We start from the raw sequence: 15,347 nt of genomic DNA on the forward strand, positions 1-15,347 counted from the left end.
GATGTGCCAGGCTCTATCCACACACAGTGCTTGGCCTGCACTCCCCCCGTCAGAGAGTCATTTCATTGTCCTGTGGCGACCTGCAGGACGTCAAGCCTCCTCCTGGTCTCCCTTAAACCTCTAGGCTGTCATCAGCCCTTGCTCAGGACCTAACTTCTCTTTCCATGTGACAAGGGTCTCACCCAGACTCTGCGACCTCACACAGTTTTAGAGTCTTTGCCAGGACAAAGGTGACCCATTTTCACCCTGACAGTGAGGTGGATGGCCAGAGCCCGTCGGTGACAAAATCAGGGATAAAGGCCACATCTCCCAACCTCTACTCTGGCATAGCTCCCTCAAGATATCACCTGGGGACAGGGCAAGACAAAGTGCCAACTTCCTTGTGCTGAGCACCAAATCCCAACTCAGAAACTGAGAAAACCTGCCTCCTGTCTGGAAGGCAGCCTGCCACCGTCCCCACCCTGGCCCCAGAAGGCAGAGCGGCTCCTAGCAACAATCCTGGCCCCAACAGAGGTTCCCGCCCAGCCTCCACCTGGTCTCTCTGCTTACATCCTCAAGCACTCGGGTTCTCTATCCAAAGAGAATTCTCCTCACAACTCCCTGTGTGCTGACTACTAGGATAAGTATTTGGCCACAGGGGAATGTCAGTGAGACACAGCGCTTCTCCTGAGCAAGGTGGCAGAAGATGACTCCACAGGTCTTAACACCCCATCCCGAGTCCCAGTGAGCCGGCAAAGAGACTCAAGAGATTGGCAAGGCTGCTGCTTCCAGCAAAGCCCAGCACGAATGTTCCAGGTGGGGACAGGCCACCCACAGCTGAATTAAGGCAAACAAACTGGAGTCCAGGCTTTGTAGACAGTGAGAGCTGTAGGCTCCGTGACTCCTGCTACCACAGCTAACCAGAGCATCGATTTTCTATGCGAATTATAGGCAGAGAAGGGATGGTTAGCCACAGCCCTTCTTGAGAACCCTTTTTGAGAATCGTTCTCGACTGTGGCTGCGGATCAGAACCACCAGGGAACTGATAAAAATGACAGAATGCAAGGCCCCACCTCCGGCCCCTACTGAATTAGAGTCTTCTAGGAAGCAGGCCATGGGGATCTTTTTGGTTTCTTTTTCTTAACTCCTGTGTGACTTCAGTGTTCAAAAAGGACTGAGAACCAATGGGTTACAGTTCAGGTTCACTTTCTAATGAGATCTCAGCCTTGCTTCTCACCTTTCACTGTCAAAGTAGTTATTGCTGCCTCAGTTTCCCCAAAGTGCCTGCTCTTTAGGAGGCTAAAGAGAAGATTTGGAGCTGCCTGAGAGTACAGATGACATAAGTCTCAGTGGCCAGCTCTACTGGAAAGGGCCTTCTGAATAAGACAGCCCCCTCCCCATTTGCCACAAGCGCTTCAGCAGGTCAGATTGCAGAATGGCCACTGGTCAAGACAGCCGATGTGACTCCACGCCCTGGGGACACCCACTGTACAGAAGAGAGACCCTCATCCATGTCACAGCTTGCCAGGGCAACCCAGCAGGCAGACCCCCTCTTGGGCCTGCTCCTGACTGTGTCAACACTGCTGACCCCTTAGGCCCTCAGGGTCTTCGTGCAGGAGTTCCTGGGCACCTGCCCCAGGGGAGGCAGCCACAGCTGCATACGGACCAACAACCACGTCTTATATTGTATGTGAGAACCATGGGCAGCACTTCCCCAGGGAGATCACGGGGGCCCATGACCTAGTAGGAACTTTAAAAATCTATGTACAAACTCTAAAAATCAAGATCAGAAATTCCAGCCCCAATGCAGATAGAACTTTGAGGTTTAGCATCAATCAGACTTAGCACCCGACGTCTAAGACACAATCCAATGAGCCCCCATTTGCACCTGGCCCTGTTCTGTTCTGGGCATGGAGGTGTGACTGTCCCCTATTGGAACAGCCCACCCCTGACCGAAAGAGCTAATATCTAGTAGGTTCTGGGGACCAGGATTGTGTCCTCTTTCCCTGAGGCACTGCCCAAGGTAGCTGGCTCCCCCACCCTTGGCCTTGGTATTCCAGCTTTGGGAGTGGAGTGGCCCAAGCTAACTGACCGCTGTCCACCCACCCCTTTCACTAAAGCTATGGCTACTGAGGCTCCATGGTGACCGGCACCACAGGAATGGGAAAGGTGACGGAAGGGACTCAGGTTTCAAGTGGAAAGGACACAAAGCTAGATCTGGCCCCATAAAGGACGTCAGCCCCAGGGACAAGATCCCAGTCACCCTGTGCCTGAAGAGAGGCCTTGGAGGGGACCCAAGATGCAGTCTCACCTGCCCCCTCCCAGGGGGCTGCCACACGTGCATCTCCCCTCGTGTGACCGTGACACTACCCATTCCTCCTTTTAGAGGCCTCTGAGGACATGGGTTCCAAGAAATCAGAGTTCGCGCCTCCTCAGACCTGCTGAGTGGGGACAGAGGTGCGATGCGATGTCAAGGTGGGTAGAGAAGGGAACTAGGGCAAAGATGGTAGAGTGGAGAAACCTAGGTTTTGAACCCCAAAATGTCCCCGACTGAAACATTCTCTGAAGAGAGGTTTCAGATAGGCACCACTCCCACTTGCCCCTCTCATATTAACTTTAATTCCTCTGAGCTTTGGTTTCTTCATCTGAAATTTAAAATTTAAAAAAAAAAAAAAAAAAAAAAGTCCTACCAAAGGGTTTGGTCAAGATGAAGTGAAGTCATGTGCAAAAATTTCAGCACCTTTGGCGGTAGACAGTCAATAAATCAAGTAAGAACTCTTCCTCTCCCTGTCCCCACCCAAGCGCCATCTTTAAAGGTCGGATGGGCCAGAGCCCCCCCACCCCATCTGTCCCTAGGAGACAGACCCAGGTGACACGGGTGCCCCTCACGTGGGAGAGACAGATGTGTCTGCAGAATGAGAGGCCCAAACGGGCGCGGCGGGCCCTCCTGCAGTTCTCACCTGGGATGCTGTGCTGTGACGCGAACACCAGGCTGAGCGCAGAGGGCCCCGGGGCGGAGGTGGACACACGCGGGACCCGCAGTGCTGTCTGACTAGACGCCTGGAGACGCTCCGCAGGAGAGCGGCATCCTCGCTGGGCCCGGAGGAAGCGGGGTCTAGACGGGGAAGGAAACAAGAAGGGCCTCGCAGGCTGAGGAAACTGTGCATAGAGACGCGGAGGAACAAACAGGCTGTGAGGTTGGGGTCTAGCCGAGGCTGAGACTGCGGAGAACCCATGTGGGGAGGGAAGGGAACTCTAAAGACTTTTGGGGGAAAAAAATAACATTATCTGACCCCTGGAGCTGGTAGCCCTAGGAGTTGTCTCTACCCAAACCAGGAGACTGAGCCCCACACCCACCAGATGCCCCCAGAAGAGGCCCCCAAGGCCCCCCACTGAGGCTCCTGGCTGCGTAGGTGACTGACACGCCGGCCCGTTGGCCTGACGACTGCTAGAGGAAGACTTGCCCCGCCCACCATAAGTGCCCCTTTGGGGGGCGGGGCCTTTACCCCCTCTGGAGCCACACCCACTGCTGCACAAGCCACCTCCCTGCCATAATGGGATCAGGTGGGGTCAATGTCCCTGGAACCGTCTGGGCTCCAGACAGCAGGACGTGCACCTGCTGGCAGGCCCCTGGAACTGTAAAGAAACCCACAGTACCAAACATGGGGCCCAGCACCTAGTAGGAGCCCCACGGCAGCGTGCATGAATGTAAAAAACAAAATTGTAGCCCATCTTACAGTCTTGTTGAGAAGAAACAAGGCAATGAGACTAACATTTCTTAGTTTCATGCCATTTAGCTTTTGAAATAGAGCAACAAGGCACATGTTATTGTCCTCATGTTGTGCCTAAGAAGACTGAGGCTCAGAGAGGCTAGGTACCTGGACGGAGGCCACAGAGCAGGCCAGTGGAGGCTTCCGGTCTAGCGTTCCCTGCTGCTGCTGGAAGCAGAAGAATGCGGTACTACATAGCCAGCAACAGCCCCGTGTTCAAGTCCATTGCCTACCAGCTGGGAGACTTCGGACGCGGTGCGGTACTAAACCTCTCTGAGCTTCCGTTTAACTGCAAAAGGGAAAGAAGAATGTCTTTCTCACAAGGTTACTGAGCATATTCAATAAAATATGAAAAGCATCTCAAATCGTCTGGCCCCTAAGGAAGGATTCAACAAACGGGAGCTATTAACATTATTCTTTAATAATGATCTTAGTGTGTGTGTTAAGATGGGCAAGAAGAAGGAAAGTGTCCTTTTTGAAAGCTTTTGGGGCAAGAAGCTCTAGAGGCCTGACCAAGGCTGGGTGGCAAAAGGAGGTGGCCCCTGGCTGATGACCTTCAATGCGGAAGTTTCTGGGGTGAGCAGGAGGCAGCAGACAGGCTGGGGCAGGACCCTTAGAAGAGCAGCTCAAGTATCACCTTGCTGGGAAATGCTCCAAGTGATCCCTTCTTACCAGAACTGGCAGAGTATGTTAAGAAGGCAGTTACTGCCTGCATCTTAATGACTTTCTGGGACAGGGTGGATCTCATGGTCAAGAGCCAAAGCAGAACCTCTCAACCCTTTTCATTTCCAATGCAACTGAGAAAGGTTTCCTTTTTGCAATAGTTCAGTGTGGGTGTTGGTTGAGTGGAGCAGGTATAGAGAGAGGAAGGAGAGAGCTGCCTATATGTCTAGGGCTGACATTCAAAACAGCCCCCCTACCTCCCAGGAATTCTGATATAAGACATGGGAAGGCCTATGGTTGAGAAAAAGTCTTATTTAAGCTCTGTTTGGAAAATAATGACCGTAAGTGACCAGCACAGCCGCCCTGTGTGATTGCTCAGGTTGGACACTGCACAAGGCATCGTAATTAAGGAGACATCATTCACACTGCAGACACTACAGATTTGCACTTTCATTGCCCTTCTATGATAAACAGAAGTAAAGTGCCTTAATAAAGAGGTGTCTTTTTCTAACTCACACAGAGGTACTGGATGAGCAGTGGTGGCCCTAGTGAAAAGGGTATGTGACATATCCATAAATTTCCAAAATTCAAAATCTTCTGAGCCTGCCCTACTTTTGTGTATCATCTTGGTGCAAATATAAATTAGAAGTCAGAACATGCACTAGTAATTCAACAAAGTTTCACATGGTGGGGACAAGAGACATCTTCATCTCTCCCTCTGTCACTGAATTTTCAGCTGTAAGAGATCCCGAAGATCAGCTGACCTCCTGGCTAGTAACTGAGGGGTTAATGTGGGGCCTGGAGAGGCTACAGGACATACCCAGGGCCTTCAAGAGCCAAAGAGTACTATACGGACAAGGTCCTCAGCTCCCTCCTCCCCCCTTCCATCAAGGTCTCCCCCAAATGGTCACCTCAGCACTGGGTGGGGCAGTGACTCAGACTGCCAGGCCTGGGCAGAGCCATGACAATGCGTTTCTGAGGATGTCATTTCCTGGTGGGGTTGGGCACCATTCTGTCAATCCTGCCTGAAATCACACAGCACTGGCTGGCACTTGGAAGCCTTCTGCCCATCCCCCCTGACATTTTCACCATCAAGGGCTGACTTGTCTAAGACCTTGAGCCTAGTCCCGGAGTCTGATACAGAGAGACCTGGTCCACTGCCCCACGAAGGCTTTCTGCATGGTTTTCCCACTCGGGGACCCCCACCCAAGGAGCTGGAGCTCCGGTCATCAAACTGCACTCTGGAAGCAATTTACAGGTGCAACAAGACGAGAGGGGCTGAGAAGAAAGAAACAGCCCTTCCAATCAACATCTCAGGAAACTTGTGGTGGCCGTCTCTGGCATCTAAATGCCTGTCCCGTTCCAGGAAATGGCTCTTGACAAAGGTCTCCCTGTAAGAAGCTCAGCAGACTTCTGACCACTAGCTCTGTCCTTTTCCAATGGCCCCAAGAGAAAACTGACTCTGCTTGACCAAAAGCTAGAACCTTCCATGGGCCTCTCCAGGAAATATGCCAGGTTTTGCTTGGAAAATGGAAAGGGTTTCTGTGGAGGGTCATTTCTTCTGTCCTTATTTTATTGAAGGGAAAGCCAAGAACCAGGAGGGGATGCAAGGAGAGCCCAAATCCAGAGGTTTGGGACGCATAGACACAGTGGAAAGCTCAGACCTCCAGAGAGCTGCTCTGGAGCCCAAGACTGCTACTCCAAGATTGATGACAGAGGAATCACGTGGATGAGTGACTGTCCCCTAAGAAAGAGAATGGGGCCTAGGGACAGAGGAGCCTGGAGGGCAGAGAGGAACATGGTGGTTAGGAAACAGCATGAGGAGGGAGCTGAGCCAGGAGACCAGGGGAAAGGGGCCTCTCCAAGGAGGAAGAAAGCCAGAAGGAAGAAAGGCAACGCAGGCCCTGACCCCGAACACCCAACAGGAAACTGGAGAAAAAGTTACGGTATTCGTGTCACAGAATATTCCATGGCAATGAAAATGAGCAAAGCTACTCAACAGCACTCTGCTCAGCACCATGCACAATGTTTACTGACAGACACTAGGCACGGAAGGGCCCAGAGGCTGCCATTCTATTTGTGTGCATTTCAAATATGAAATTCAACAGCTTAGACAAACACACAAAGATGGTACGACTTTATGGAAAAGCCAGGGGAAATGAGGAATGTGGTCAACCCTGGGGGGCAAGGAGGCGGCTGTGATAGGAAGGGGCCTGTGGGGGAGGCATTGGGGGCTGCCCTAGAGAGCATCTCTTTCCTGCCCTGGACAGTGGTGGCTACACATTAATTCTACTTTAAACTGTTGGTGAGTCTTATACATTTTTTTGTCGGCGAGAGGTTGAATATAAAACTAGCAATAAACTTCTCATCATGCCCGTGAGCAGAGTCAGGTGCCTGTGAGGTGGCATTGGGGCAACAGGTGACCTTGGGTGACCTTGACGCTCCTGAGCTCAGCCTGATACCTCCCCGTCAGTTGCTCCCATGACCTTCCCCCTCCTTCTTATCGGCCAGGCCAAGGCTTCAGGGGCTGATCTGGCCCCCCTGGGTTTGGAAAGGACCTGTCCGCTTACACCCCTGCATGGCCCGCCTCGGTGGGGCTGGGCACCACTGTGCTCCATGACCCTCTGCAGCCATGGACAAACCCCCACCCCCCACCCCCAGCACAGGCCCTACAGTCCCTTCGAGGGCTCTGGAAGGAACACCAGCCCTTCAAGGCCCCTAGCCAATGTAAGCCCTTGTCCTGGAGAAGTGGTTCACCAAACCCCTTGTTTTGGGAGCCCCAGATCTGCTCTGGAAAGGAACACAATCATCTCTGCTGTAATAATAATGGCACCACGAAAAGTAACTTCCGTTGAGCACAGGGCCCAACACACTCCTCTCTCTCCTTACCATCTCCACCTTTCACGAGCAGCCCCAAGGGAAATGTCACTTAACCCCCGCTTTACAGACAAGGAAACTGAGGCTCAGAATGAAAAGGGCCTAAGTCCGCACACCCAGGGAGAAGTGGAGTCTGAATTCAAACCCAGAGACCCAGGAGAGCCAGTAGTGGGAGCAGCTAGGCCTTGCAGCAGGCAGAGCTGGCTTTGAATCCTGCTTCTTCCAGCCTGTCCAAGGCCTGTGCCCCAGTGCCCCTAACACGGAGCCTTCCTTATCCCTCTGGCACCATCACCCTCAGCACCCCAGGGAGTGGAGCTGACCCCCAAACAGGGAGGCCGTGGCCAGGAGGAGAGGGAAGCTCCCTTCCATAACTCATAGGCTCAGAGAGCAACAGGCTGCGGAGAGAGGAAGGGACAGCTCCATGGTCCCACGGCCTCCCCCCGCGGAGCCCTGTGTCCTTGCTCCAGATCAGCTCTTCCACACCCCTCCAAGGGCTCCAGGCAGCCTGACCCTCCTCCCGCTCCCTCCCCCCCTGCACATCCATCTTACCTCTCCGTCTAGAGGCCAACTCTGTCACTGGAGGAAGCCAGGCGCTGGTGTCTCTCTGCAGAGAATGCAGCCCATGGGCCCGGAGGGGCAAGGACGAGGTGGCCCCAGGCCTGGCCGGCCCCAGGCTGCTGAACAGGCCCCTGGCCCAGCTTTGAGTGTGCTACTGGCCTCTGCCAGGCTCTCTCTGAATAAACAAGGCTGCATAGCAACCGCTGCTCCAAAGGAGCCCGTAGCTCCTGCATGAGGGAGAGAGGGAGCCAGGAGACATTTCCCCTTGGCCTTGTTTCCTTTGGGGCCCTGCCGGGCATGGGGCGCTCCCAAGTGGCCAACCTGTCCTGTGGGGCTGCTGGTGAGAGACAGCTGCGCTGCGCAATGACCACAGAGCAAGGGAGTGCATGGCAGGCTCAGGGCAGGGATGTCGTTGGCAGTAAACCCCTGGTTTTGCGGCAGGAGACTGTGGGCCCAATTCTGGTTCAGCTCCCAAGCTGTTTCTAGATGCAGATGAGGCAGGGAGGGTGAGCATCCGGGCCTTGGCAACAGGCAGAACTGACTTTGAATCCTGACCCAGTTTCTTCCAGCTGTGACCTCTGGCCAGTCCTTAACCTTTCTCAACTTCTGTTTCCTCATCTATAAAATGGGGATAACAATACCGACTTGAGAGGGTAGCTCTAGGGATTAAATAGGGCACGTAACAGGCTTGTGATTATGTCCAGCCTGTCATCAGGCCGCGCATCTCTGTTAGCGCTGTCTCCAGCAGAAACACAGGCATAGCAAGAAGCCTGTGGCCTCCTTCTCAGCCAGATTTCACTATCCCAGCTTTTAGAAAATGTGAATACTAATAGCCCATATGTGCTTCCTCACGGAGCCCGAGCCCCTGGCAGAAGCACCAGGCTGACATTGTGACAACTGCTCCCTCACACCAAACCGTTCTAACTCTCACTATCCAAGGGCCACAAGGTGAGGGCAATGGGAGCCAGGGGCCTCGCTGATTTTACGCAGCCTTGCAAAGAACTGCTCGCCCAAAGACGCTATGAAGTTTTCTAGGCAGATCCCCAAGCTGGTTACAAGGGAACAGGCAGACAGACATAACACAGGGTGGGGAAAGCCAGCAGGAGGCTGGTCGCACATCCAGGAGGCCTGGCCAACTGAATCATACGTGCCCAGGGCTTACTGACTGAACCTTCTCCTGGCCCTGCCAGCAAGTTCCTGGGTTCTCGCCTCTTCTCTGAGACACTAAGAGCAGGCCTGTGGAACCTCCCCAGAGGCCGTGGAAGGAACAGCAACCACGCTCCATGAGGGGGCCAGGAGGGTCAGCCCATTAGCACTGACAAGATCCCACAAGGCAGGCACTGGCCTCAGGGCCAGAATGCCACAGGCCTGCTGGGCCCACAGGGAGGCTGCTGCCCTCCATCGCTCCTCAGTGGGCAAGATGGCAAGGTGAGCTGAGCTCCTGCACTCCCTTTAGCAGAGGCCCCAGGAAGGAGGCATTTCCTCCAAACCAGGACCAGCTAAGAGCAGGAAGAAGCTTCCATGTGTCTTGCGCTGGACTGCCCTCCTCGAGGTGGACACGAGGAAACCTGAGGTTACAGACGGGATAATGGAGGCCCAGCAAGGCGAGCCCCTGCCCAAGTTTCATAGCTTATCAGTGAGAAGGATCAGAGGCAATGACAGACAGCGCGGGGACAAGATGAGGCCAGCCTTCATGTCCCTGAGCTCTGCTAAGAGGGGACACGTGTGCACCGCCCCCCAACCCCATCCTTACATCACAGCCCGAGTCAGAGCTTCGAAAATACAGATCCAATGATCACTCCCCAGTCGGACACCCCAGATGGCTCCCAGTGTCCTTGGGTAAAGGCTACACTTGACACCACATCTGACAAGTCCTCCTTCAGCCCCGTCTCTCCCTGTGCCTCCTGCTCTCTGCCTGACCCTGCTGGCCTGCTCTCCAGGGGACTTCGTGCGTCACATTCTCTGCCAGATGCTGGGAACATGGAAAGGTAGCGGTTTGCCCTTAGGAGCTGAGTAATGGAGAGAGACCCCCCACAAACTCCCTGTGCATTACTGTGTTACCTACAATAAGGCAGGGACCCTTCTCACAACCCCGGAGAAGCACGGCTCAGGGGCAGACAGGATTTGATCCCAGCCACAGCCTGACCTCCGGCAAGACACAAGCTGTTGGAGCCCCGGTTCCCCCGCGTGCCAAGCAGGGAACAACATGCAGCCCTCCCCACCCCACCCCACCCCCGGGTGTGTGACCCTCAGAAGGCACTCTGCCAGGCAGGTGCGGACTCAGTGAGTCACCTGCTCCCCAGGTCGGGGACCACGTGACCAGAGGGAGCCTGGGGCCAGGAGGTGTGGCGTGAGCCCGAAGCCTGAAAGCTAAGGAGCCGGCCAGGTGCAGGCAGGGGTGGAGGCCTCCGAAGCTGGAACTGCTGAGCCCCAGCCCAGGGCCCCGGGAGCTGGGGAGTTTCCTGTATGGGAGAGTGGGGGGCCTGAAGGGGCAGGCTGCCGTCCGGAAGCTTTCTGGTCCCTCACCTGAAGAGATCCCAGGAGGGAGGGACCTGAATCTCCTGCCTCACCAATTCTCTGTGATTTCTGTTGTCATCCTAAATACCTCCAGATCACATTTTGTCTTCTTTCTTAGAGAAGCCCCCACATTGTTTAAGCTTCAGAATCAAGCCCTGAGGGAAGGGTGCCCAGGGCACAGGCAGAGGAACTCCAGGGGATGGGACCCTGTGGGGCACAGGCGAAGGAGGAGAGACCTGGTCTCAAGGTCATCAAAGCCACCGGGAAGACCCCAAACACAGGACTCTCAGCCCCCCCGGGTATCTGCCTAATAGCTCTCCCTGCAGAGCACCACACACAAGCGTGCACCCACATGCCCACACCTGCACACACACGCATTCACACATGTGTGCGTGTATACATGTATGAGCCCACACACGCATACACATGTACATGCACACATACACTCACACACATGCTCTACACGTGTGCGACCACAGCCATACATGTACACGCATGCGCACATGCATATACACGCATGCGCACATGCATATACACGCATGCAAACCCACAAACACACACCCATGCTTGTGTGCCTGGTAAATCCCTACACATCATTCAAGACACAATTCCGTTATGGGTTCAACTGCGTTTCCTAAAAATTCATACGCTGAAGTTTCAGGCGCCCAGAACCCAGAACGGGACCTTGTTTGGAAATAAGGTCTTGCAGCTGTAGCTGGCTCCGTCAAGAGGAGGTCCTACTGGAGTCGGGGGGACCCTAAACAACATGCCTGGGGCCTTTACCAAAAGCGGAAATTTTTTAAAATTTAAATTCAATTAATTAACATAAAGTATATTAGTTTCAGAGGTAGAGGTCAGTGATGCGTCAGTCTTGTGTAACACCCAGCGCTCATTATACCACATGCCTTCCTCAATGCCCGTCACCCAGCTACCCCATCCGTCCACCTCCCTCCCCTCCAGCAACCCTCAGTGTGTTTCCTATGATTGAGAGTCTCCTATGGTTTGTCTCTCTCTCTCTGGTTTCATCTAAAAAGGGGAAATCTGAACATGCATGTGCACACACACACGGAGAATGCTGCGGGAAGACTGGAGTTACGCTGCCACAGACAAGCAACTACCAGAGGCTGGGAGCGAGGCCGGGAGCATCCTTCCCTGGCACCTTCAGAGGGAGCATGGCCCGGCCTGCAGGGCTGACTTTGGCCTTGTGGGCTTCAGCACTATAAGCCCACACATTTCTGCCATGCTAACCCACCCAGTGTGTGGTAGGTTTTACAGCGGGCCCAGGAAACTGGTACAGAGCTCAAGCATCCTCTCCTGGAGAAGCTCCCTGCTCCTTCCAGAAAGAGTCTGAGTGCGGGCTCTCTCCCACTCCCTCCACAACCGGTCCTCTCTCCTTCCCCTTCACTCTGCTCTGTGCCCACATTTCAGGCCCTCTGCCTTCTGGCTCCCTTGGGCTTGGCAAGTGGAAGACAGAGGAGAGAGGCCAGGGTTCCACTCCCCCAGCTTCCCCCGTGCCGTCCTGCTGGGCTGGCCGTGCCCCTCACCTGAAGGTCACGGCTCTTCACACAAAGGTCAGGGCTCCTGACAGGCAGCCCTCTGTGTTTCTGAGGTCCTATAACTACTCCCTTCAAGCCTAAAGAGGGTGAGGGTGCCCAGCATGACCAGCCGGCCTCAGGAGGTGATTTGTCCACATCCTGCCCATAATCTGTATAAACCCCTCCCACAAAACTTGCCTCCAATCACCCAATTTGAGTATAAGGCTCTTTCTGCCAGTCCCTAAGCTCCCTGTCTCACTATTTTCAGGCAAGCTTGATGACTCCATGTCTGTGTCCCCCTGAGCACAAGGACCACCAGTGAGGATTTCTATACAACCAACACGGCCCAAGGCTCAGCACGCCCCAGAGTAAATACTTGAAACAATGACGTCAGCAGACTGACCGTGCAGAATCACAGGCCGGGAGAAGAGCTCTTGTGCGCACCAGGGAAGTAGTCCTCATCACATCCACGGACGACAGCCCTTGTCCACCCAGCAAGCAGCTCAAGATCTCAAAAACTGTTATCCGGAAACTTGCAATACGTGATTCAGTAAATGGACAATGATCACATTTCGACCCTATTCTTTCAATGGAAATATCCCCGAGGGTCTTCCTGGCCCTTAGTGACCTGTAAAATGAACCAAACTGCTCTATTTCTAGTAATGTAAAGGACTGGGTATCCTGAACACACTTCTCATTGCAAAATATCCAGATGTCTGATTAAAATATGCAAATAAACATCTAAGTACATAACTGAGAAAAAAAGCCTTTCTCAAATCTCTTCCTCCCCCTGTACGTACATATTGCCCCTGGCCCACCCCCTGGCCCAGCCAGTCGCACACACACACTAGGCCGTGAGCTCCCGAGATCCTAGGACCAGAGTGCACAGTAGACAGTCCGTGTGGTGGGAGTACCACAAGCCCTGATGACATGAGGACAGGGGACCATTAGTGGTAAAGAGCTCCCTTTCCCTGCAACATTCACTGCTTTTCCCGGGGGGGACATTGGAAATAGTATCTCCAGGCCACAGACCAGAGTCTGAGCACCACACATTGTATGGAAGATGGGAAGGGGGTTCCGGGGTGACCTCTTGACCAGCATTGCCCCATTGGAAACCAGCACTGTCTTAGCCACAAAGAGAAGTTAGCTTACATGCAGCACGTGGGGCAAGGCCCTTCTGATGGAAATGCCAGGGAGGCGAATGTCCAGGCTAGGCCTTGGATTCCCACCTCTCAGGATAAAGCAAGTCCAGGCTACTGATGATTAGCATATGACCAGACCAAGGGTTCAACCAACAAGGAAACAGGTGGGTTGGTCCCAGTGCTGACCCTGTCATCAACTTTACTATGTGGCTTCTGGTGAGTCCCCATCCTTCTGGGGCTTCCAAGTCCCTTCAGGTCCCTTCACACTAAGATTTTTTTGTGTATCTTGGGTCCTTCCCCAGGCTGAGGAGAAGAACTGGAAGTCCCTGCCTTGCACACGACACACACACCCACACAAGGAAGTAGAACAATGGAGGCAAACTGGTGCTGTCTCTAGACTGACACTTGGGCTGACTCATCCTCCCAAAATATCAGTCCTGTTCCTTCTTACCCCAGTCCGCCCCTCAGAGCCCAGCCCCTGAGCACCTGGGAGGTACTGACAGCAGTGCAGGCTGGGCGCAGCTGCTCAGATACTACCAAGGGCTCAGAATGGGCCCCCTCAATCCATATCCCCCTTGGGCTGGCTCATCCCCTGGGAAACTCCAACATCATATAGGTGACCTGAGTCACAGGGTCCAAGAGAGGACCAAGCCAAGCCCTTCATGTTACAGATGAGGGAAACTGAGGCCCAGAGGTTCTCAAAGGAAATCAGTGGTAGTGACAAGGCAAGACCGAAGCTTTCTAATTATGCTGCTTCTGGCCCAGCTGCTCCTCAGGGACTTCTCCCAAGAAAAGCCAGCCCCTTACCCCACATGAGATGTACGCCTCCTTCCTTACCCCCACAGAAGACTGTTAGAGAAGAAGAGCTCGCTGCCTCACAGCCACAGAAAGCACATGAGGGAGGAAAGCTGTTCCCTCAATAATGGTTGGGTGGATGGATGGGAAGGAGGAGGGAAGGGAGGGAAGAAAACCAATATGTGAATACATTAATAAATAAATGAAATGAAAGAAGGAATGTAAGAAAAAGAGATAAGGGATAGAAGGAATCAGTAAGTGAATGAATAATTCTGGGCATTATTTGAATTCATGTTTCCCAAACTTCCTTTACTGGGAGCTAATAGAGAAAAATGATTTGATACATTTTTAGAAATCAGAAAATTCTTAAAATTCCCCCATGTTTCCAGTTTGTAAACTCTTCACATGATATGTGTACATTTCTATATGTTTGTTTGGTTTTTTAAGGCTCTACCCAGCAGGGTCCAGTGGGGAATGGAACTTCCAGGACAATGAGGCAAGGCATGGCAGTGTGGGGCAGGGCCCTATTTTTGCTTGGATGGTGCCAGTGGGGTTCAGTGGGAAAAATCCATTCCCACCTAGATCTGTGGGCTACACCTAGACAGCATGATGGCCTGAAAAAAAGGAGACTAGGTAGGATCTAGAGTCTCACCTCTAACACCCAAATGTCTAAGATACAACTGAAGATTACTGATCATACCAAGAACAAGGAAAATATCAACTTAAAGGAGAGAAGACAATCAGGGATGCAACACCAAAATGATACAGATGTTAGGATTATCTAATAAGGATTTGAGAGCAACCATCATAAAATGCTTTGATGAACATGCTTGAAACACATAAAAAAGTAGAAAGTCTCAGCAACAGAATAGATGATATAAAGAAGAACCAACTGGAAATTTTAGAACTAAAAAATTCAACTGAAATCACTCAGTGTGAATATGACTATGACGGAGGGCAGAATCAGTAAACTTGAAGAGAGAACAATAGAAACTACCCAATGCATATGACAGAGAGAAAACAGACTGAAAAGAAAGGAACAGAAGCTTGGAGATGTGCGGCCCTATAACCAGAGCTCTAACACTTGTACTATTGGAGTGGAGAGGAGAAAGAGGGTGGGGCTAGAAACGTATTCAAAGAAATAATGCCTGAAAGCTTTCCAAATATAGTGAAAGACTTTAATCTACAGATTCAGGAACTGAGCAAATTCCAAATGCAATAAACCTGAAGAAATCCACTCTAGGACATATCACAAGCAAAGCTCAAAACACTAAAGGCAAAGAAAAAAAAAAAAATCTTGAAAGAAAAAAAGCTTTGAGCCCAGAATTCTATACCCAGCAAAAATATCCTTCAGGAATGAAACTGAAATCAAGATATCCTCAGACAAAAGAAACTAAGAGAATTTGTCACCATCAAGCCTACCCTAAAAGAATGACTAAGGGAAGTTCTTCAAAAAGAATGGAAATGGCAGAAGAAGGAAACTGGAGACATTAGGAATAAGGAAAGAAGAA

At 52.4% G+C, this 15,347-nt stretch overlaps 1 protein-coding gene across 4 annotated transcripts in view; it reads right to left on the reverse strand.

Annotated features, from left to right (window-relative positions):
• Positions 1-15,347, reverse strand: part of TOGARAM2 (TOG array regulator of axonemal microtubules 2) — a 58,454-nt gene that overhangs the window by 41,049 nt on the left and 2,058 nt on the right. The window contains exons 1-3 of one of the 4 annotated variants that reach the window (XR_009357411.1): positions 7,839-8,007; positions 3,858-4,038; positions 2,940-3,094 (exon numbers count right to left, since the gene is read on the reverse strand). The exons of 1 other annotated variant lie outside the window; for it this stretch is intronic. The gene's annotated coding sequence lies outside the window, so the exon portion shown is untranslated. Of the gene's footprint in view, positions 1-2,939; positions 3,095-3,857; positions 4,039-7,838; positions 8,008-15,347 lie in introns of those variants that run through there. 2 more of the 4 variants (XM_059188721.1, XM_059188722.1) reach the window with 2 other exon arrangements.

This window comes from Mustela lutreola, chromosome 9 (genome assembly GCF_030435805.1).
Source record: "Mustela lutreola isolate mMusLut2 chromosome 9, mMusLut2.pri, whole genome shotgun sequence".
NCBI lineage: Eukaryota > Metazoa > Chordata > Mammalia > Carnivora > Mustelidae > Mustela > Mustela lutreola.